Here is a 25,693-nt window from a genome sequence, read left to right as displayed (position 1 = left end):
ATAAAGACAAACATAGTATATATATCATATCACGTCCCGCCAAAATTCAGCGCATTTAACTGCCACTGCCGTAGCGTTTGCCAGATCTTCTTTCCTGCACACTTCCCCCATGTTGCTGCATTCCAGGAGGTGGTCCATTGGTTGGGTCTGTCCGCACTGGCACGTGTCCGTCCCGTCTCGGTATCCCCATTTACACATGTTTACGTTGCATCTGCCCACCCCAGTTCGTAGGCGGTTGAGGGTTCTCCATAATGGCCATTTTAGTTCATTTCCAGAGGCCAATTGTTCGTTGGGTGAGATTAGAGGTGCCTGGTCTCCCGTAGGCAGTGTTGCTTTCCATTTTGACAATCTGGCCTTTTGTTTTGAGGTTTCGATCGGTTGAACTGAGGTGAGGAAACTCCGTCTTGATTTTAGACGTGTGTGTGGAGGGTTTTGTCCGAAGAGAGAATGGCGCTGGTCGCGCAGCTGCTTGAGGCGCTCTGCTTCGCTTGCTATAGCTCGTCTGATGTTGGGTGGAGCTATGCCACTAAGCAAATAAAGTTGGCTAACCGGGGTGGGTCTTAGGCATCCCGTGATTACGCGACAGGCATCGTTCAGCAGAGGATCCACTCGTTTCGCATGCGCTGATCTTTCCCAAACTGGGGCAGCGTATTCAGCAACCGAGTAGCAGAGTGCAAGTGCCGACGTACGTAAAGTATGTGGGTCGGCACCCCATTTTGTGGAGATGAGCTTACTCAGAAGGTTGTTTCTTGTTGATAGTTTGCCCCTGACCTTGTCTACATGATGTCTGTAAGTAAGTGTGCGATCAAGGGTGACGCCTAAATAACAAGGAGTGCTGCTGAACGCAATCCGTTGGTTGTTCCACGTGATGTTTAGGGTATGTTTGGCATCTCGGTTTCGAAGATGGAATAGGCAGGATAATGTTTTTGCTGCGTTCGGGCGTAGGCAGTTGGCTTCGTAGTATGGCGTTAGACCGTTGACGGCATTCGTAAGGCTAATTTCTATGTCGTTAAAGTTCCGACCCTGCACGGCTATTGCAAGATCATCCGCGTAAGCAAAGCTCCTAGTCCCTGGTGCAACTGGTTGATCATTCACATATATGTTGAAAAGAGTGGGTGCGAGGACACTGCCTTTGGGTAGTCCATTTTTCTGGATACGCCATCGGCTTCGCTTCCCTCCTAGGTTTACGATGAACCGTCTGTTGCTGAGAAGAGTTGATATAATTTGTATCAGCCCGAAATCATTAGTCATAGCGTATATTTTAGTGAGCAGCAGTTTGTGATTTACAGTGTCGAATGCGGATGAGAGGTCGACAAGTACGGCCCCAGTAATTAGACGGTTCTCGTACCCATGCTCTATAAACTGGGTAGGATTCAAGACCTGTCCAGTGCAAGTTTTCCCAGGGCGAAACCCCGCCTGCTCTTACTACCCATCCCACTGTCGCAGAGGTTTTTTCCCACGGCACGAGCCTTGGCACTTTTTTCCCTCTGCTCTTCAAATTGCTACCCTCACTCGCGTTTCGTCCACTATCTATCACCTGATGGACCGTGTTAATGCGTAGTCTTACCCAGACGCAAGGATAACATCACAGCCCAGCATCCTGTGATCCACTTACTAGATAACTAACATGTTGACGGAGGTGACAGTAGAACTTTTGGTCTGGTCACCACGTTGGTGCGGGCGTGGAGGGGCCCCATCTCTATTTACGCGCGAGCAGTGCAGTGGTTGTCGTAATGCGAAAAGGGAACAATTTATCTGACGTTCAAAATGGATTGGTTTTGGGGCCAAGGATGGAAGCATTTCCGAAATGGCTAAGTCTGTAAACTATTCACGTGCCGCTGTGGTTAAAGTATACCGTGCATGGCCGAATGGCGCTATACAAAACCGGCGCCTAGGCAACTGTGGTGCACCACAGGCCATAATTGACAGAGGCTAACGACGGCTGCAGAAATGTGGACGGACGAATAAACGTGCAACTATTGAGCAACTAACCGCCCAGATGAACCAAGGGACTACCAACAGTGTCTCACCAACTACTTATTGATTGGTTTTCTGCGAATGGGCTCGCTCTGAACTTTGAAAAAACACAGTGCATCCATATTTCTACTGCAAGGAGTATAGCTGCTTCAACAAATATAACATACACTACTGGCCATTGGCCATTAAAATTGCTACACCACGAAGATGACGCGCTACAGACGCGAAATTTAACCAACAGGAAGTAGATGCTGTGATATGCAAATGATTAGAATTTCAGAGCATTCACGCAAGGTTGGCGCCGGTGGCGACACCTACAACGTTTTCTCATACACAAACAGCAGTTGACCGGCGTTGCCTGGTGAAACGTTGTTGTGATGCCTCGTGTAAGGAGGAGAAATGCGTACCATCACGTTTCCGACTTTGATAAAGGTCGGATTGTAGCCTATCGCGATTGCGGTTAATCGTATCGCGACGTTACTGCTCGCGTTGGTCGAGATCCAATGACTGTTAGCAGAATATGGAATCGGTGGGTTCAGGAGGGTAATACGGAGCGCCATGCTGGATCCCAACGGCCTCGTATCACTAGCAGTCGAGATGACAGGCATCTTATCCGTATGGCTGTAACGGATCGTGCAGCCACGTCTCGATCCCTGAGTCAACAGATGGGGACGTTTGCAAGACAACAACCAGCTGCACGAACATTTCGACGAACTTTGCAGCAGCATGGACTATAAGCTCGGAGACCATGGCTGCGGTTACCCTTGACGCTGCATCACAGACAGGGTCGCCTGCGATGGTGTACTCAACGACGAACCTGGGTGCACGAATGGCAAAACATCACTTTTTCGGATGAATCCAGGTTCTGTTTACAGCATCATGATGGTCGCATCCGTGTTTGGCGACATCGTCATCGCCATATTGGCGTATCACCTGGTGTGATGGTATGGGGTGCCATTGGTTAAACGTCTCGGTCACCTCTTGTTCTCATTGACTGCACTTTGAACAGTGGACGTTACATTTCAGATGTGTTACGACCCGTGGCCTCTACCCTTCATTAGATCCCTGCGAAACCCTACATTTCAGCAGGATAATGCACGACCGCATGTTGCAAGTCCTGTACGGGCCTTTCTGGATACAGAAAATGTTCGACTGCTGTCCTGGCCAGCACATTCTCCAGATCTCTCACCAACTGAAAACGTCTGGTTAATGGTGGCCGAGCAACTGGCTCGTCACAATACGCCAATCACTACTCTTGATAAACTGTGGTATCGTGTTGAAGCTGCATTGCATAGGCAGCTGTACCTGTACACGCCATCCAACCTCTGTTTGACTCACCCAGGTGTATCAAGGCCGTTATTACGGTCAGAGGTGGTTGTTCTGGGTACTGATTTCTCAGGATCTATGCACCCAAACTGTGTGAAAATGTAATCGCATGTCAGTTCTAGTATAATATATTTGTCCAATTAATACCCGTTTATCATCTGCATTTCTTCTTGGTGTAGCAGTTTTAATGGTCCGTAATGTATCAACAGAAGTCAGTAGCCAGGGTAGAACACACTAAGTTTTTGGGTGTTCATATAGATGAGAATCTTAATTGGAAAATTCATATTTTGGGTCTCCTAGAGCGAATATGTTCAGCAATCTTTGCAATCAGAATAATTGCCAATTCTGATGATACAGAAATTAGCAAGCTAACATACTTTGCATACCTTCACTCTCTGATGTCATACGGAATAATATTTTGGGGTAACTCAACACTTAGGCAAAAAGTATTCACTGCTCAAAAGGAAGTGGTTAGAATAATGTGTGGGGCTCATAGTAGCACACCTTGCAGACATCAGTTTAAAAGGTTAGGAATTCTTACAACAGCCTCAGTACATTTACTCAGTAATGAAATTTGTTCTCAACAAGATGGACCAGTTTAAAAACAACAGAGACATTCGTGATTGTAATACCAGAAGAAAAAAAGACTTACACTATTCTGTGCTTAACCTATCTTTGGCACGGAAAGGGGTAAAATATGCTGCTGTAAAACTTTTCGGTAAATTGCCAGATGAAATAAAATGTCTGACAGACAGCAGTAATAGTTTCAAAAGCAAATTGAAATCATATCTCCTTGACAACTCCATCTATACCATAGATGAATTCTTGAATAGGAATAAATAAATCTATAGATATACTATCTGCATATTGTGCCATTTAAGGGAATGCGGTAGGTAATGAATATTTTAATATATGAAGATGGTATCTGTTCTTTCGGACATGTCCGAAAGAACAGATACCATCAGTGACCATGCAGCTCGTTAGAATGAAATTACAATGAAATGAATACCCCTAGCTGCATACAGGTGTTAATATAAATCAACGGAGACAATTGAAAACGTGTGCCCCGACCGAGACTCGAACACAGGATCTACTGCTTACATGGCAAACGCTCTATCCATCTTTTTTATATAATATTGTTCGGTATTGTTCGTTTTCTTGTGGTCTGGGCGGGCGTCGTATGAGATACGTTCAAGGTGATCTTTGATTCCTTTACTCAGTTTTTTTATTACAGAGGGCAACACGCTGAGCTACCGTGCTGGCGTCCATCTGAGCCACCGAGGACACAGAGGATAATGCGACTGCAGGGACTATCTCTGGCTCGCCTCCCGTGAGATCCACATTCGCAACTTACTGTCCCGCACTATATTCATAGTGCCCCTGCCCGTTATAGTCGCAGGTTCGAATCCTGCCTCGGGCATGGATGTGTGTGACGTTCTTAGGTTAGTGAGGTTTAAGTAGTTCTAAGTTCTAGGGGACTGATAACTTTATAAGGGAACCTCCCCATCGCACCACCTTCAGATTTAGTTATAAGTTGGCACAGTGGATAGGCCTTGAAAAACTGAACACAGATCAATCGAGAAAACAGGAAGAAGTTGTGTGGAACTATGAAAAAATAAGCAAAATATACAAACTGAATAGTCCATGGGAACATAAGCAACATAAAGGAGAGGGTGAGCTCAGGAGCGCCGTGGTTACGGCCGCTCCCGCCGGAGGTTCGAGTCCTCCCTCGGGCGTGTGTGTGTGTGTGTGTGTGTGTGTGTGTGTGTGTGTTAAAAATAAAAAAAATAGCCGGCACGGTAGCTCAGCGTGTTCTACCAGAGAGCTGGTTGGCCTCTGTAGTAAAAAACTGAGTGGAAGGATCAACAAACAAACGAACCGGATGTCATGTGACGTCCGCAACGAACAAACACAAAAAAAAGGTTCCATGGTTAGCGTGAGCAGCTGCGGAACGAGAGGTCCTTGGTTCAAGTCTTCCCTCGAGTGAAAAGTTTTCTTTCTTTATTTTCGCGAAGTTATGATCTGTCCGTTCGTTCATTGACGTCTCTGTTAATTGTAATAAGTTTAGTGTCTGTGTTTTGCGACCGTACCGCAAAACCGTGCGATTAGTAGACGAAAGGACGTGCCTCTCCAATGGGAACCGAAAACATTTGATCACAAGGTCATAGGTCAATCGATTCCTCCACAGGAAAACACGTCTGATATATTCTATACGACACTGGTGACGGCATGTGCATCACATGCCAGGAATATGTTGTCGACTCACCTAACTTGTACACTTGGCGAATGGGTAAAAAGATTCTTCTACCTTGCCCGATTTAGATTTTCTTGTGGATGTGGTAATCACTCAAAAAAAAGTGATCGCATCGGGCGGATGGACGGACGGATAGGTAATAATTGTCTGAAAATAAAAAATTAAATTTATCACTCGTGGGAAGATTTGAACCAAGGACCTCTCGTTCCGCAGCTGCTCACGGTACCACGGCGCTCCTATGTTCACATTATCCTTGATGTTGCCTATGTTGCACAGGGAGTACTCAGTTTGTATATTTTGCTTATTTTTTTCATAGTTCCACACAACTTCTTCCTGTTTTCTCGATTGATCTGGGTTCAGTTTTTCAAGGCCTATGCACTGTGCCAACTTATAACTAAATCTGAAGGGGGTGCGATGGGGAGGTTCCCTTGTTAGAAGTTAAGTCCCATAGTGCTCAGAGCCATTTGAACCACTATGAATATAGTGCGGGACAATAAGTTGCGAATGTGGGTCTCACGGGAGGCGTGCCAGAGATGAGTCCCTGCAGTCGCATTATCCTCTGTGTCCTCGATGGCTCAGATTGCACGGTAGCTCAGAGTGTTCGGTCAGATGGCTGGTCGCCCTCCGTAATAAAAAAAAAAAACTGTGTAAAGGAATCAACGATCAACTTGAACGGATGTCTTGTGACGTCCGCCCAGTCCAAACGCAACGAACAATATATAACAAAATGAAAAAAAGATGTATAGAGCGTCTGCCAGGTAAGCAGGAGATCCCGGGTTCGAGTCCCGGTCGGGGCACACATTTTCATCTCTCCCCGTTGACTTACATCAACGCCTGTGTGCAGCTGGAGGTATTCATTTCAGTGTAATGAAATTTTTAAGCTTAAAAAAGAGAAAAAAAACCTTGATTCATGTGTGCATTTCTTATGCACTTGACACGTTCCACATTATAACCACGAGATTGATCAATGGAACATCAAACTGTAAGACGTGTGTATTTCTATTGTTTATTGTCAAATCACAATTTATGAAAGATGTTTATATTTTATTAATAGGATTAAGTAGGAATAATTAATATTTGTCATATTGGAAATAATTGTGGTAGCAGGGAATGTCTGCACCAAAGTATAGTTGACAAGAGAGAGACTGCAAATTGATACAATTTTAAAAAGGGCGGGAGAGACCGCGTATGATTACATTTTAAGAAAAGAGCGGGAAAGACCGCGCATTGATACATTTTGTAATGGTAGCAGGGATTGTCTGCACCAGAAAGCATTGTTGGCAGGAGAGGCCGCACTTTAGCGTTCGTAGGAAGTCAGTAGTAAGCGAGAAGTGAAGCGAGTCGGTAGCAGGTCTGAAGCGAGAGGTTGAGAGGAGCGGTGTGCCTGCCAGCCACTAGCTATGATTTACAAGAGATTATAAATGGATGTACAGATACATCAGCTAACTGTTATAATAAGAGGAACTAATACTATTGAATTAATTTTTTTGAGAAACTCAAGACTACTGAAGGTATGTTTGCGCATTGCTAGTTGTAAGATTATTGTAAAAAGTAAGTCCCATTTGAACGTTTGTAAAATCATTTCATTCAGAATATAATTAACTTTTGCCAGCAATATTGCATTTCTAATTATAATCCATCCCAAAAACCATCAACGTAAAACTTTGCAAAATTTTATTGTTGTCAAGAAAAAGTTTAACTATGAATTACGTAATTTCAGTCAAATTAATTATAGAATAACGTCAGCTTTGCTATTAAAGAATAACGTCAGCTTTGGTAATAAATACAGCCACTTATTATGAAAGCCCACCAGCAGCTAATACAGTACAGTAAAACAGAATAAGTATATTCATGCCCGCATCTCGTGGTCGTGCGGTAGCGTTCTCGCTTCCCACGCCCGGGATCCCGGGTTCGATTCCCGCCGGGGCCAGGGATTTTCTCTGCCTCGTGATGACTGGGTGTTGTGTGATGTCCTTAGGTTAGTTAGGTTTAAGTAGTTCTAAGTTCTAAGGGACTGATGATCATTGATGTTAAGTCCCATTTGAACCATTTTAGTATATTCATGTCGCAGTTCGATGTAGCAGTCAGATGGCGATCCAGTAACAGTAAAAAAGGTAAGGAACTGTTTTGGGTTATTGCAGATAACGACTAAGGGCCACGACAACACATTCTATGTTTCGTCGAAATAATCAGAAAATCACTTTTAATAAGCAGCAATTAAATTTGTATGCGAAGATAGAGAAAGAGAATAAATTTAAAAGAGAAGATTTCAATTGTTATTATTAAGCAACAGATAGAAATCCTAAGAAAAGGTTACATAGTTTATTGTAAAAGGGAAGGTTAACAATAACAAAAGAAGTAGAGAGGAGACGGGAAGGTTTCGAAACTAACTAACTGTTCAGCTAACGTTGCTGCTAATGAGCTTCCACAGCAGGCACCTGGTCCATGCACCCATGCTGCTTGCTGTTAATGGGCGACGAAGGCTGGAATTTGGATTCCAGTACCGCAGTTGGACGTCCACCGAGTTGCGACAAGTGGCATTTTCAGATGAATCACGATTTATACTCCATCGGAGAGATCACTGTTGATATGTACGTGAAACGTCTGACAGCAAACTCCGTGCAACGAGGAGGGGGCGTTATGGTCTGGCGAATGTTTTGTGGCATTCTCTGAGTGACCTCGTCATTCTGGAAAGCATAATGGATCGACACAAGTATTCATCTATCCTTGGCGACCACGGCCACCCTCAAATTAAGTTTGTTTTTCGTCGGCACGAAGGCATCTTCCAGCAGGACAATGCAACGTGTCACACCGCTCGCAGTGTACGTGTGTCGTTCGAAGAGCAACAGGATGCGTTTGCCGTACTATCATGACCACCAAACTCCCCGGATTTAAACTCAGTCGACAATATGTTAAAATTCTAAGAATTTGTCGCACATACACCTCGCGAAATAACCACGACGAGAAAATCAGAGACAACAGTGATCATATCGACAGGCCTTATTCCCGCGCACCATTCGTGAATGGAAATGGTGGAGGAATGATAATGGTAGCAGGGGTACCATCTGATACACGCCAAAGAATGGCTTGAGGCTTGTAGATGCAGATGTACATTTGTCTTTGTAACTCCTCTTTGCTAATTTTAACGTCATTTGAGTTTCCTAAGCAGTGTAACAGGTAACAATGGAAAAAATCAGGAATAAGTATTACTTGTCACCAATCAGTTTGTGACGAAAACCAACTTATTTTAGTGCAGATCAATCCAAGCATACATAGAGCAGCAGAAGAAATGGTAAACAACGTTCTTAAAAGTATGATCGACTGGTTTTCTGTGAATGGTCTTACTCTCAGTTTTAAAAAGACAACATATTCAGTTTTGCATAACAGGAAGTACTACACCAATGATAATTATAATGCATGGTGACGACTTAATAAATAGGGTGGAAACATCTGAATTCTTAGGTATCCCCATTGATGAGAATGTAAACTGGGAAAAGCACATTTGGGAACTCCTGAAACAACCCAGTCAGGCCACATTTGCAGTTACAATCGTTTCAAATCTTGGGGAGAGACAAATCTGTAAGTTGATATACACTACTGGCCATTAAAATTGCTACACCAAGAAGAAATGCAAATGAAAAACGGGTATTCATTGGACGAATATATTATACTAGAACTGACATGTGATTACATTTTCACGCAATTTTGGTGCATAGATCCTGAGAACTCAGTACCCAGAACAACCACCTCTGGCCGTAATAACGGCCTTGATACGCCTGGGCATTGGGTCAAACAGAGTTTGGATGGCGTGTACAGGTACAGCTGCCCATGCACCTTCAACACGATACCACAGTTCATCAAGAGTAGTAACTGGCGTATTGTGACGAACCAGTTGCTCGGCCACCATTAACCAGACGTTTTCAGTTGGTGAGAGATCTGGAGAATGTGCTGGCCAGGGCAACAGTCGAACATTTTCTGTATCCAGAAAGGCCCGTACAGGACCTATAACATGCGGGCGTGCATTATCATGCTGAAATGTAGGGTTTTGCAAGGATCGAATGAAGGGTACAGCCACGGGTCGTAACACATCTGAAATGTAACGTCCACTGTTCAAAGTGCAGTCAATGCGAACAAGAGGTGACCGAGACGTGTAACCAATGGCACCCTAAACCATCACGCCGGGTGATATGCCAGTATGGCGATGACGAATACACGCTTCCAATGTGCGTTCACCGCGATGTCGCCAAACACGGATGCGACCATCATGGTGCTGTAAACAGAACCTGGATTCATCCGAAAAAATCACGTTTTGCCATTCGTGCACCCAGGTTCGTCGTTCAGTACACCATCGTAGGCGCTCCTGTCTGTGATGCAGCGTCAAGGGTAACCGCAGCCATGGTCTCCGAGCTGATAGTCCATGCTGCTGCAAACGTCTTCGAACTGTTCGTGCAGATGGTTGTTGTCTTGCAAACGTCCCCATCTGTTGACTCAGGGATCGAGACGTGGCTGCACGATCCGCTACAGCCATACGGATAAGATGCCTGTCATCTCGACTGCTAGTGATAGGAGGCCGGTGGAATCCAGCACGGCGTTCCGTATTACCTTCCTGAACCAACCGTTTCCATATTCTGCTAACAGTCATTGCATCTCGACCAACGCGAGCAGCAATGTCGCGATACGACAAACCGCAATCGCAATAGGTTACAATCCGACTTTTATCAAAGTCGGAAACATGATGGTACACATTTCTCCTCCTTACACGAGGCATCACAACAATGTTTCACCAGGCAACGCTGGTCAACTGCTGTTTGTGTATGAGAAATCGGTTGGAAACTTTCCTCATGTCAGCACGTTATAGGTGTCGCCACCGGCGCCAACCTTGTGTGAATGCTCTGAAAAGCTAATCATTTGCATATCACAGCATCCTCTTCCTGTTACATCGCGTCTGTTGCACGTCATCTTCGTGGTGTAACAATTTTAATGCCAGTAGTGTATTTTGCATATTTCCATTCAGTGAAGTCATATGGAATTATGTTCCAGAGTAACTCATCATTAATAAAGAAAGTCTTCATTGCTCAAAAACGTGCTGTACGAATAATATGTGGTGGTCATCCTCGATCATCTTTGCTTGTTTTAGGAGTTGTGCGTTCTGACTACTGCTTCACAGTATATCTATTCCCTCATGAAGTTTGTTGCAAATATTCCACTGCAGTTCAAAAGCAAGAACGGTTCTAATGGCTCCGAGCATTATGGGACTTAACTTCTGAGGTCATCAGTCCCCTAGAACGTAGAACTACTTAAACCTAACTAACCTAAGGACATTACACACAGCCATGCCCGAGGCAGGATTCGAACCTGCGGCCGTAGGGATCGCGCGGCTCCAGACTGTAGCGCCTAGAACGGCTCGCCACCTCGGCCGGCCAAAAGCAAGAATGACGCGCATAATTACAATACCAGAAGACGAAATGACATTCATTACTCAGCATTAAGGTTGCCTTTGGCACAAAAAGGGGTGCACAATGCTGCAACCTAATTTTTGATAACTTATCCGGTGGTACAAAATGTCTGGCAGACACCAAAGTAAAATCTTAAAACAAACTGAAAAAGTTTCTCCCTGACGGCTCCTGTCATTCCGTAAAAGAATTTCCGTTATTGTAATATGTGAAAGGTGGTGGGTAGGATTACTAACTCACTTCTGTATGTTTCTTTTTTTAAAAAATCCTTGTAAATTATCAGTATGTAGCCATATTTTTGAAAGTATTTGTCATGTGAATAGAATACGACTCTTCACACATCATTACGGTTTGTCCCGCAAATGATCCATGGAACGTGAAACTAACTAGCAGTAACTAACAGTTGACATCAGTGTCAAAGCTGTCATGAACTCTGTAGTACGCAGAGCAACTCTTCTCCGCTGTTAATCTTCTTTAGTAGCCTCGGAGTGCTCCAATGATGTGCTGATGAGACGCTCGTCATGGATGACTGTTCATCGTCACGTTCGAAAAATACCTATTTATCGCCAACCTTCTGCAGGAATTAAATAAGTAACCACAACTGTACACTAACAGAATGATAATTGCGTGCATCGATACATTTATTTTTGATATGTAGACACCATTTTATCGTATTTATAAAATGGGTACCTGTAGGCCCTACTCGTAAAGACAAGAAGTTACTGGTTTACACCGGGTCCACGTCGAATTCGACACGGGAACAAGCTCTGACTGAATAATGATGGGCGCAGGGAATCGGCCGTGATCTGGTACTCGTTATAAATGATTTAAGGAAACCATGAAAAACGAGTATCTTGATGCCTAGACGGAGAATTAAATTCCGTTCCTTCAGGATGCGACTCTAGTGTTTCAACCACGCCACATCGCTCGATATCCGTACTCCTCTGATAAAAATCATATCAATTCAGTATTAAAGACAAACAGTATAAATAGTGGCAGCATATCACCGTACCTATTGCTAGGATCAGTTAACAAGAAATTCTCTTTTAAAATACAGGTGGGGAACATTTTAAATTGTTTTTGCGGAAGAAATTGAGGATACGACGAGAATGCGATACTGCGTCTCGATTTGACGACGTCAGAAAACACGAAATTTCTATTAAAGGGCCACTATAAACTTTTTTATTTTTTTTGTTTGCAGTACTCGTCCACGACAGACACTACCATCTTGCTTCTTCTAAATTCACCACTAAACATCTTTTCCTTCCACAACTTCAGCGGAAATTGCAATAACCCGACAATACACAGGACACTTGTTTCTATGTTGCTGTATTTTAGAGGCTGCAGTAAACATCGCTACTAAATGAAAACGTTTTAAGTTTTTCCCTTCGTTTACCATCACACAGCACTTCTGCTAGTTTCACGTAATAAGAAAATGACAGGTTTTCTTTACTGAATTAGTTTTATACCAATGTATTACATAAACAATTACATGACGAAAATCAAAGGGTGAGAAAATTGTAGTTACCGTAACCACTTACTATTTTTCTTTTGGCTGTTTAAAAGAAAGCCAAATAAACAGGAGAGGTCTGTTCCAGTTGTTATCGGACAAACTGTCAGAGAACCTTCTGCGCCGAGCCTCTTCGAAACCTCGCGGTAGAAGAGTTTCGCCAGTCACGTAACAGATGGCAGCACCATGGAGAAAGACTGCGAGCGCAGCAGACAGATGACGGTAGCCCAGTAAGCGAGTTACATCGCTTCTGTTCGTTGTGTTTTGTGTACATGGTGGTAACTTTGTTGTAGTATTCGCACGTGTATGCTACGAAATGATGCGTGATTGACTACTTCAGGTAAGTGTTTTATCACTGATTATTGTTTCTAACGGAAAGGAAAATTAGTAATCTGTAATTGCCAGTTTAAAGGATAGTGAGGTATTACATTAGTAATAGCTCGTCTCCTACTTAATTTAGCATTGTTTCTGCTGCTACACTATACTCGTTATGCGTTCAGTAGAGCTTATGTTAGTTTAAACGTGGAAACGTGCAAGCCGTTAACCTTCACCTGGTAAGATAGAGGTCTGCACAAATTTCTGTAAAAAATGTTTCCGTTATCGTGAACAGAAAGGAAAATGTTTAGAGAGACAAGTATTAATCATTACTTAAAATTGTCAGTGTTTCTTTCCATGTATTCGAACTTTAGTTACGGGGCAGTGTAATTATACTGACCGGTATGGATAGATATGTCTACAGCTAATCGAGCTCATGTGTCGGACCGTACGTCTCTCTTCAGATCATCTCATTAATCAGTTTCGCACTGAAAATGCCGTACAGTAATCACTAATCACTTATGTCGCAAAAAGAAGACAACATTTCTGCGTATTAGGTTTCCGTAAACTTAAATTGAGCTTTGTTGCTCCGAATATGAACTTCGTAATGGTACTACTGGTTATCGTTATCAAAAATATAAGAAATTTTAGTTTAACTGTAAGAGGATAATGCAGTCACCTCGTATGTCTCATGTGTGACTCATACAGTGAGAAGATGCCCGAAAATATAAAAGCTAAAACTGCAGTCATTTTTTATTTTTTTAATAGTGTAGCATGCGGGCAACCAGTGTATTGTTTAGTAAGTTTCATGCCGGCAGTTGAGAATTCATCCAAAGAAATCGGAATAATAGCTTGAGGAGAGTTCAGATCATTTGATTCCTGTGTGATTCCACGTTTGGCCAGTACTCTGCTCCGGATGCTGTGACACGTTTTTTTCTCCAGCGGCTCACACGCTCGTTTGACAGTTTCGCAAACGCTTCTGATGTCTCAATATGCAAAACGTGTAGCTTGTACCGCAACTCCCTTAAAATATTTTACCTGTTGTTTCGAGGTACTAGTTATAGTAAAATATTCTGAATAAAAACTAGTACTGCGAGTTTGTAAAGTGGTCAATATATATTTTGATGGAAGACTAATTCTGAGCTTAGATGACATTTACCAATTGTTTTCATCAGATAGCTTCTGCACCGTTTGTCAGCTAATTAAATTAATAGCTTCTATATACACAAAAAGTAGTGACTACCTTTCGCATGTCTTACCGCTTGCTCCTTAACAAGGACACATGTTACCCAAATAATCCTTCCCTTTTGCACGATGACCGTTTCAGTGTATTAAAATTTCATCAAAATATTTTTATGCTGCTGTTTCCATGTTCTATCCCGGAACGAAAGTGACATATCAGATATCATCCGTGTAAACATCAATACCATTCATATCACAGGAACACACGGAATTAGTCCTTTTTAGCTGGTGTATATAATGACTGTGTCGTATTCAGATCACCCATCTAGAGAGAATGGAAATACAGTACCACAGTTTCAGAGTTCGAGGCTAATTTTCATAGCCGTGATTGCTAGGGGCACACATTTTGTAGAAATCACGATCATTAAATTATCTCTTTGTACAGTTAATGTTTTAGCAAGTCTCGTTAACTGAATATTACTCGATAGAAATCCTAGTTCAAGGTAAGACACATACAATGTTTCCACCCCTTGCAAAATGAACTCACAGTGCACCGACAGCGATATTTTTCTACAGTTTGCACGAAGCAGAAGGTTACGAAAATTACAAGCAAAATGAGGTCAGGGTTTTTTTTTTTTTTTTTTAAATGTGCAGAACCTCATTAATCATTCTTAAATTTACTGTACAATATCCAATCAAAAGTACCTGGACACCTGTTAGTGGATATTAATATGGCGTGTATTCATCCTTCTCCTTTATGACGGCTTGAACTCCGCTGGGGACACTTTCAATGAGGTACCTGAATGTCTGTGGAGGAGTGGCAGTCCATTCTTCCTCAGAGTCGAAACAAGAAAAGGTAGTGATGTTGGACGCTGACACCTGAACTGAAATCGACGTTCTAACTCGTCCCATAGGTATTCCACTAGGTTCAAGTCGGCACTCTTGTCAGGTTAGTCCATTTCAAGAATGTTGTTATCCACAAACCATTGCCTCTCCTTTATGACAAGGTGATGATACAACACCACTCCAAAACACTCGTTTCCTGTCGTCCACTGTCCCGTGATGACTCTCTTTACATCACCTTAAACGTCGCTATCATTGACTACAAGAAATGCTTGGCTTACGAGGAGTTGCTCGAACATTGTACCCCATACTTTTTATCTCCATACGCACATTCATTACGCTAGGTGGATTGCTGGTACCAATTTGGAACTCACGAGTGATTCGTTCCGCTGATTTCATGCTATTTTTAACACCCATTGTCAGGAATGTTCGAAAGTCCCTGTATGTCAGTACAAGATGTATGCCTGGTCTTTGTTTATCTGCGGTCGTTCCTTCGTGTTTCCACTTCACAATCACATCACTAACAGTCGACATGGGCAGCTCTAGAAGGGTTGAAACATCCCTGATGGAATTTTTACTGATGTGACCTCCTGTGACTAGTGCACCTTCGAAGTCACTTAGCTCTCCTGATCGACTCATTTTGATGTTACTGCTTCTCTGTTGACAACACAGTACGCCCCGCGTCCTTTTATACTGGCGAGCTCGCCTCTCGTGACACCTAGTGGCCAATTCTGCATTTTGTTCAGACAGTGTATCTCGTTTAATGGATTGTATCAACGTTTGCGTTTTCCTTTTCTGTAGAAGCGTTCCGTGCCATATACCCTGCGCCTGCTTTGCAATTTCGCTAGTTTCAACATGCGTCTGTAATTTGATTGTATTGTGTTGATGGTCTTCGTGAAAGACGCTGTTTTCGTGGACACGCAATCAGAATTTTGAGGTCGCTAGAGTTTGTTTATTCGGCTTGACCAGAGCAGGAAAAATACATATCAAGAAATATTTACAAAATATTCCCAGTAATAATAATAATAATAACAACAACAATAATAACAATGGGGTGGAAAACAGCATAAACAATACATATTTCAGCCCTCGTGTCGTATCGACCTTACTTTCTTATAGAGATTTTCGTCAACTCTTATTTGTTGCCATTTCCGGAAACTAGTTAGAGACTGCTTAACTTATCCACGGGATTACCTCACCTTAGTGCATGCTGTGTCAAGACTCGATCACCAGTGTCTGAAATAGTTGTGAAGTTCAAGAAGTCCACCTCCGTATGCTTGTAACAAACGGCATTTATGTTTGTTAGAGTCTGCCTGCTTGTATTGTTACGTCATCGTTTTATTTGGATTATATTCCGTCGCTATTCATACGATTCTACACGTGATTGTTGTACAGGGTGATTCAAAAAGAATACCACAACTTTAGGAATTTAAAACTCTGCAACGACAAAAGGCAGAGCTAAGCACTATCTGTCGGCGAATTAAGGGAGCTATAAAGTTTCATTTAGTTGTACATTTGTTCGCCATTTCAGCCAATAAAGTTTTTGGTCCCTTTTTCTTCGAAGGTGCTACTGTAACTGGACTACAGTATCTGGAGATGTTAGAGAATTGGCTGTTCTCTCAGCTCGAACAAGAAGCACAACAATTCATATTTCAGCAGGATGGAGCGCCACCACATTGGCACTTATCTGTCCGTAACTGCCTGAACGTCAACCAGCCGAGGCGATGGATCGGCCGCCAGGCAGCCCGTGACAGAGCACGTCATCACTGGCCTCCAAGAAGCCCTGATCTTACCCCCTGCGATTTTTTTCTTATGGGGGTATGTTAAGGATATGGTGTTTCGGCCACCTCTCCCAGCCACCATTGATGATTTGAAACGAGAAATAACAGCAGCTATCCAAACTGTTACGCCTGATATGCTACAGAGAGTGTGGAACGAGTTGGAGTATCTGATTGATATTGCTCGTGTGTCTGGAGGGGCCCATATTGAACATCTCTGAACTTGTTTTTGAGTGAAAAAAAACCTTTTTAAATACTCTTTGTAATGATGTATAACAGAAGGTTATATTATGTTTCTTTCATTAAATACACATTTTTAAAGTTGTGGTATTCTTTTTGAATCACCCTGTATATTAAGATAGATGTGAGGGAATACACGGTCGGATAACAAATGTGGTTCCGAAGAAGCGCCGTTGCTGTGAAATATCAATTAACAATTTTTGTGTGTGTTATTTTCTTAGTTTAGGTGTAAATGTACCTTTGTTTTTAAGATAGCTGTCCGCTTAAAGCAGCGAACTGTTTTCTTCAAAGTGGGAGCCATATAGCACACAATAGAAAGTTACGTTTTAGTTTCCACGTCGACTAGAAGTCATTAGAGGCGGTGCGCTAACTCAGCGTGGAGAAAGTTGCAGAAGGCAAATTATCATGGCCTTGTTCGATGAAACATCCCGACCTTCGCGTCTAATGAGTTGGGAAAATCAAGGAGGACCTAAATAATCGGCGTGTCTGTAGAAGGAACTGATCCCAGCTGTTCATGACTGCTAGTTTGCTCACTACTGTCTAAGTCACTACATCACCTTGGTGTGATCCAAAGGTGCGACCAGTCTCATGTTATCAATGCATCCACACACGCTTAGCGTGCAAGTGGAGAGAGAGAGAGAGAGAGAGCGAGAGCGAGCCGCCCCCTCCCCAAACACACACACACACACACACACACATATATATATATATAACAGAAATGAGTAGACGTTGGTTTTTTCAGCATATACTTTGTTAGGTTGGCGGCATGTACGACGTAAACAAACCAAACAGGATGACACACAGTGAACTCACACTAGTTACGTCATGAAATCACAGTTTTCGATCAAATATTTATATGGCAGAAGGTTGGTAGTGCATCACAAGAATGAGGGCGAACAAGATGAAAAGTGGGAAGAAAACTGTTCGGAACATAAAATCATGCTTATGTTTCGTAAACAGAGCTGTAGAGCGACCTCCGGCAAGTGGGCAAATGGAGAAAACTCAGATGCCAACAAAAAATTCGAAGAACTGTACGTAATCACAAACTTGCATAAAAAAACGAGACTTGAACTGTTCATAATCTAGAAATAACTATGTCAAAACAAAACTGTATCACTTTAGAGCCTACTGATGATGCCTTAAAGTGAAAAAGGCGAAACGCATTTGAGAGACATAAAATACAGTGCAGCAAAAATCAAGGCGGGCTTCGTTTACAAAACAAATGTTTCTGTGCTTGCTGCGGAGGATGGCCACGCAAAAAAACTCGTTTCACAATAGTTTTTCGCGAAAAGAACGCCCTTTTCCCTCTAGGGTTTGTATTAGAATTCACATAGCATTTCCGTAACCCTCGCATGTTAATGGAACCAACAGGTAACAAATCTAGCAGCCCATCTTTGAACTGTTTCCGTAGCTTCTTTTAATTCGACTTGGAGAGGAGGACGGGGGATTCCAAGCAGTCAAGAACTCTGTACTCTAGTGCAACAGTAATCAAGAAAGGGCCGCATCGCTGTTCTGAACACAGGCTCCTTTATGGATGAGCTACTTACACAGGCTCCTTTGTGGATTAGCTACTCTCCTAGAACCCTTCCAATAAACACCTAGGAAGATGGCGTAGTGGTTAGCCCAATGGACTTGCATTCGGGAGGACGAAGGTTCAAATCCGACCACCCTGATGTAGATTTTCCCTGATTACCCTAAATCGCTCCGGGTAAATGCCGGGATAACACCTTTGAAAGGGCTCGCCCGATTTCCTACCCCGTCCTCGAAACTGTCTGAACTTGTGCTCCGCCTGTAATGACCTCGTTGTCGACGTTCAACCCTAAAAAAAAAAGTACTAAGTATGAAAGGGTAACCACGACCTTCTCAAAGGAATATAATGCACACTAATGAAAGTAAGTCTACCTTATTTCCGACCAATAACACAAATTTTACTACCGGAAGTTCGACAGTGAATTACAGCATCATACGAGAAGCTGGATGGTCCTTCTGCACTACTGCAGAAAGACTTGGCAGAAACGTAGCCACTGCATGTGGTTGCTGGCAGCGATGGTCAAGGGAATGTATGGTCGCAAGAAGACCAGTCTCTGGACTGCCACGTGGCACTGCCGAGAGGAAAGACTATCGTATTCGGCGATTGGCTCTGGCTCATCGTACAGGATCTGCAGCAGCAGTTGGCACCATGGTGACACAACGAACTGTTACAAATCGGTTACTTTAAGGACAGATCCGAGCCAGACCCCTGTAGCGTGCATTCCACTGACCCCAAACCACAGCCATTTGCGACTTCAGTGATCTGAAGCGAGAGCTCTTTGGTGTGGGTTGCAATTTCGTATGACAGCACGAGCTCTCTCGTTGTTATCCCACGCACCGTGACTGCAAATTTTTATGCCAATCGGGTGATTCGACCTGTTGTGCTGCCATTCATGACAACGTTCCAGGGGTATTTTCCAAGTCGATAACGCTCGCCCACAACCGCTGTTGTAACCCAGCATGCTCTAATGAGTGTCGACATGTTGCCTCGGTCTGCTTGGTCGCCACATCTGTCTCCAATCGAGCACATGTGGCACATCACGGGACAACAACTCCAGCGTCATCCAGAAACAGCATTAACCGTCCCTGTATTGGCCGATCGAGTACAACAAGCAAGGAACTCCATTCCACAAACTGACATCCGGCACCTCTGAAATACAACTCATGCTTTAATTCAACATTCTGATGGTTACACCGGTTATTAATTAACCAGCATTTCACATTTGCAATGCCTTTTACGTTAGACCGTGATCTTGCAATGTCAGTCACTTAAGTATGTTACCTAGACAAATGTATTCCCGAAATTTCATTACTGTACATTAATTTTGTGTGTTGCGATTTCTTTTTAAGTGAGTGTACCTTCACTTGCGGCACAATAAAGCTTGGGGGGGGTGGGGGGGGGGGGGTTGCAAGGCGCAGTCTGGACGCGCAAATCAGGTGGTCGTTGAAGATAAAGCGAATGCCCGCGATTATTTCGTGAGGTCATGTACCGAAGCATCTTCTGCAAAGTAACTCGAAAACGAGTCCATTGTGTCATCGCTGCGCCGGGTAACTAGACACTGGAATATTGATAGATTAGGCGATCATCATGGTTGTAATCGAACGAGATTCTGATTTGCGTTTTTCAGAATTACGACAAAACGCTTTTACACTAAATGTAAGATTTCGGGGTGAATCCGAGACACTACAGGATGGTGCTATCGTGCTAAAAAGGCGACCAGTATATAAGCCTACACGATGGTAAGGAACCAATGGTGTGCTCACGTGTCGGCTACTGGAAACACAAGGTAGGATTACCTTAATTGTGCATATTAATTTATTGATTCGTCTTTGTGCAGCACAATCGTCCGCGGCTAGGAAGTGAGCATAAGAATTTAGTCCTGACAAATTAAATGAACACCGGAGCCATGATTCAAAAATATTAATATTACATTTGAAAGTGAGCCACGTGCACCTGTCGGTAATGAAGAGCTACAAATACTATCACCTTTGCCAGAATGCAACATGGATAGCAGCGAGTGTGCAGAAACCAGCCACAAATTGGTTCTAGGTTACTTTATTCTAAAAGTTCCTTCGCCGGTTTCGAATTTACACAAATAATCATCAGACGGCTTTCATGCTTTCGTAAAAACAAAAGATGCAGTACATATCTAAATCGAAGTCTGTCACTGAGCTTCTGGGGGCTGGTTTCGTTCTCTTCATTACGAAAAAATTGCTCGCCCAAATATGTAAGAGTCCAGACATCGACATAATCTAGGTACAAACTTAAAGGTAAGGAAATTTGTTTATAATGGGCAGTTAATTCACAACCTTCATTGCGAGTGCCCATTTACGTTCGACTTCCAGCGGGCATCTAAAATTAGCGATCATGGAAGACAGGGGTGGGACTGCGGATAGGCAACACCAGGTGAGAGTGTGGGTGAGACGGGGAGTTGACTGAGATAGTCCGCGCATTTGCGATTAAACACCGTGTCCGTGCGGCACAGTGATTAACGCAACTGCATAGTAAGCAGGAGATTCCGGTTTCGAGTCGCCGCTGATTCCACATGAACTGCCGATGCAGCTGATATCATTAGTTCCTTTCTTTTCTCCCCCATCCACCATCAATTTACATAATAATGACGTTTATGTTGAAGACAATTTTTATGTGAGTCTTAAAGATACATCTTTTGTGAGACTTATCACTCAACTGCCTGTCACATTGTAGTTTTATAAGTTCTTACTGTAGAGAGGCGTCCTGCACTGACATGTGAGTTGATACTGGTGTGTCTGTTCACTTTGAAGTTCCTAACATGTCCAGAATGTTGCTTTTCATCCATTTTGAAAGAACTACTCCCTACTTTAAGCACTGCATCATTAAGTACCTGGTGATCAAAAAGTCAGTATAAATTTGAAAACTTAATAAACCACGGAATAATGTAGATAGAAAGGTAAAAATTGACACACATGCTTGAAATGACATGGGGTTTTATTAGAAAAATAAACAAAGTTCACAAAATGTCCGACAGATGGCGCTGGACAGCAGAACGACAGTGACTGCTCATGACAATCGTGTATAAAAGGAGCTGTAATGAGAGAGAGAATCAGATGCGCCAACAGTCGCAGCATGTTGACGTTACCTGAAAAGGCGCTTTTAGTGAAGCTGTATTATCAGAATGGGGAATGTGCTAGTTCAGCGTTACGATCCTATCGCCATAGGAAGAGGATTCGAACGGGTAAAGGTCCGTTGACAAATGCAGCTGTGGCGAGAATGATTTCGAAGTTCGAAGCCACGGGTTGTTTAGACGATAGACCACGTAGTGGCCGACCAACCGCAAGGCGTAATGCTGCTGAGACAGTTCAGGAAGAAATGGAGACTGTAGCGGGTTCGTCTATGCACGGGAAAGTCAGCGGTCGTGCAGTCGCACGTCGCACCGGCATTCCATACACTACTGTTTGGTTGGCACTGCGGCGTAGCCTCCGATGCTATCCGTACAAAATCCATCGGTATCATGAACTATTACCTGGCAATTTAGTGAAGCGGAGGGCATTTGCGGTGTGGGCGTTTCAAAAGATGGCGGAAGATGACGACTGGTTGAGTAACGTGTTGCGGACCGACGAAGCTCATTTCACGCTCCGAGGGTCTGTCAACGCCCACAACTGCAGAATTTGGGCTACCAAAAATCTTAGAACTGTCGTGGAAACTCCATTGCACGACGAGAAAGTCACGGTATGGGTTGGACTTACCACATCTACCGTTATCGGGCCTTTTTTCTTCGAGGAAATGCGTTATTCTGGTTTTGTAACTGCTACCGTGACGGGTGAGAGGTACGCCGATATGTTACAGAATCGCATCATCCTCAGCCTGGCTGATAAACACCTGCTGGAACGTACGATGTTTATGCAGGATGGCGCTCCACCCCATATTGCTAGACGCGTGAAAGATCTGTTGCGCGCGTCGTTTGGTGATGATCGTGTGCTCAGCCGCCACCTTCGTCATGCTTGGCCTCCCAGGTCCCCAGACCTAAGTTCGTGCGATTATTGGCTTTGGGGTTACCTGAAGTCGCAAGTGTATCGTGATCGACCGACATCTATAGGGATGCTGAAAGACAACATCTGACGCCAATGCCTCACCATAACTCTGGACATGCTTTAGAGTGCTGTTCACAACATTATTCCTCGACTACAGCTATTGTTGAGGAATGATGGTGGACATATTGAGCATTTCCTGTAAAGAACATCATCTTTGCTTTGTCTTACTTCGTTATGCTAATTATTGCTATTCTGATCAGATGAAGCGCCATCTGTCGGACATTTTTTGAACTTATGTATTTTTTCGGTTGTAATAAAACCCCATGTCATTCTAAGCATGTGTGTCAATTTGTACCTCTCTATCTACATTATTCCGTGATTTATTCAGTTTTCAAACTTATACTGACTTTTTGATCACCCGGTATATACGCTGCGTTTAGAACTACGGGGAATTTCACGTGCTGTCTTTCCTCTGAAGACAGCACGGTTTACACTTTCCCATCGCTACAGAATGACATCTGACCGCCACCTTTTATCGCGAGCGCTCAGGCGGTAAGCAAGCGTCAGCGCTCGTATTCGCCTAGCAGCCTGTTCAAGAGCACTGTTCCTGTGTTGAAGTTGTTCTCAAGGAAGCTCCACGTTAGACGTTGAAGAGATTCAGAGACGCACTGCTAGCTTCGTAACAAGTCGGTATAGCTCATAGGAAAATATAACAAGTATGCACGGGAACTTAGATGGGAATCATTGAGGGACGGTGCTCTTGTCGCGATTCCGTGTTTGGTAAAATTAGAGAAACAGTATTCGAGGTAGACCGTGTAAGAGTTCTGTCGCCTTCCGTAATAAATCTCATGCGGAGGCATCAGTTTATTAATTTTTCTACTTCCATTCGCAAATGCTGTAGTACGTGAAGTGGCTATTTACCGGTGCTGTTGCCCTGCACTTTATAATGCCGTGCGCGGTACAGATCTTTATGCATGAGAGGACGTAAATGGTTTGCTGTCGTATAGCTGTATTATCTTGTTGTGCATTTGCTGGTGTATATTCTGTACACTGAAGAGCCAAAGAAACTGGTACACCTGCCTAATATCGTGTAGGGCCCCCGCGAGCACGCAGAAGCGCCACAACACGACGTGGCATGGACTCGACTAATGTCTGAAGCAGTGCTGGAGGGAATTGACACTATGAGTCCTGCAGGGCTGTCCATAAATCCGTAAGAGTACGAGGGGGTGGAGATCTCTTCTGAACTTCACATTTCAACACATCCCAGATATGCTCAATAATGTTCATATCTGGAGCGTTTGGTGGCCAGCGGAAGTGTTTAAACTCAGAAGAGTGTTTCTGGAGCCATCCTGTAGCAATTCTGGACGTGTGGGGTGTCGTATTGTCCTGCTACAATTGCTCATGTCCGTCGGAATGGACAATGGACATGAATGAATGCAGGTGATCAGATAGGATGCTTACGTACGTGTCATCCGTCAAAGTCGTATCTAGACGCATCAGGGGTCCCATATCACTCCAACTGCACACGCCCCAACCATTACAGAGACTCTACCAGCTTGGAAAAGTCCCCTGCTGAAATACAGGACCCATTGCTTCACGAGGCTGTCTCCGTACACGTCCATCGGCTTAATACAATTTGACACGAGACTCGTCCGACCAGGCAACATGTTTCCAATCGTGACCAGTCCAATGTCGGTTTCGATAGGACCCAGGCGAGGCATAAAGCTTTGTGTCGGGCAGTCATCAAGGGTATACGAGTGGGCCTTCGGCTCCGAAAGTCCATATCGGCGATGTTTCGTTGAATGGTTCGCACGCTGACACTTGTTGATGGCCGAGCATTGAAATCTGCAGCAATGTGCGAAAGGGTTGTACTTCTGTTACGTTGAACGATTCTTCTAGTCGTTGCTGGTTCTGTTCTTACTGGATCTTTTTCCGGCCGCAGCGATGTCGGGAATTTGATGTTTTATCGGATTCCTGGTACTCTCGGTACACTCGTGAAATGCTCGTACGCGAAAATCCCCACTTCATCGCTACCTTGGAGATGCTGTGTCCCATCTCTCGTGCGCCGACTATAACACCACTTTGAAACTCACTTAAATCTTGATAATCAGCCATTGTAGCAGCAGTAACCGATCTAACAACTGCGCCAGGCATTTGTTGTCTTATACAGGCGTTGCCAATCGCAGCGCCGTGTTCTGCCTGTTTACGTATCTCTGTATGTGAATATGCATGCCTATACCAGTTTCTATGGCGCTTCAGTGTATATTCTTGGAAACTGGAGAGACAGTGAATACTGAGAAGTCTTGCATCCTTCTGAGTGAAATTCATCGGAGTTTTCGAATCGAGCAGTACGGAGTGGTAAATGCAGGGGGGTCCAAAAAAATGTATCCACTGTTTAAAAGTACATAACTGGCAAACTAATTGACGGAGTTGTCTCATCTTTGGTAGTGTAATAGTTTGCAGTTCCGGCAATCGCCACACAAGCATTGTATTGCGTTGTTTTGTTTTGTCAGATGACAGTCGCCAGATAGTCAGTGTTTTGTTCTTAGTTGCACCTAGTTACTCGAGTAAACATGGCTGGCGCAAGGCTTACATTCGATGAAAGGTAGTCAGTTTTGAAGTGGTATTTTAAGTACGAAAACATTAATGAGGTTCAACGGCAATGGCTAAATGAGTATCAGAGCCACCGACACGTTTAACGATTCGTCACATTCGAGACAAATTTGAAGCCTAAGGCTGCGTTAAAGATCTACACAAACAACGATCTGGACGACCTGTAATAGTAACAAGTCCAGCTAACTCCCGTCGTGTGTTACAACCATTCACTCGATCACCACAGTAGTCTGTTAGACAGTGTGCCCGTGAAACTGGACTGAGTCGCCCAAGTGTTCGGCGAATTTTGAAGACAACAAAGTGGAAGTGCTACATCCCACGATTGCTACACACAATGAACGAGGACGACCCAGATCGTAGAATGGAGTACTGCGAGTGGTTTACTAACATGGTGCGCAACGATGAAGAGTTTGCAGAGATGATTGTGTGGTCTGATGAGGCACAGTTCAAACTCAGTGGTATAGTAAATCGCCACAATTGCATCTACTGGGCCGCCGAAAATCCGAACGTCCATGTAGACAAAATTGTGAATTTGCCAGGAGTAACTGTGTGGTGTGGGTTGTCTTACGGGGCTTGATTGGGCCATTCTTCTTTGACAACACACTTACCGGTGAGGTGTACCTTCAGAAGCTTCAGACATCCATTTTACCTGCCATCCGAG

The 25,693-nt window shown here is 43.7% G+C and overlaps 1 protein-coding gene across 1 annotated transcript in view; it reads left to right on the top strand.

The window, feature by feature from the left end:
* The first annotated feature begins 12,763 nt into the window (after positions 1–12,763).
* The window catches only part of LOC124721176 (HEAT repeat-containing protein 5B), a 478,541-nt gene continuing 465,611 nt past the window's right edge, over positions 12,764–25,693 (top strand). Inside the window, exon 1 of the mRNA XM_047246010.1 lies at positions 12,764–12,860. The gene's annotated coding sequence lies outside the window, so the exon portion shown is untranslated. The remainder of the gene's footprint in view (positions 12,861–25,693) is intronic.

This window comes from Schistocerca piceifrons, chromosome X (genome assembly GCF_021461385.2).
Source record: "Schistocerca piceifrons isolate TAMUIC-IGC-003096 chromosome X, iqSchPice1.1, whole genome shotgun sequence".
Lineage (NCBI taxonomy): Eukaryota > Metazoa > Arthropoda > Insecta > Orthoptera > Acrididae > Schistocerca > Schistocerca piceifrons.
Note: the sequence above shows the minus strand (reverse complement) of the source record. Positions and strands in the feature narration are given on the sequence as shown.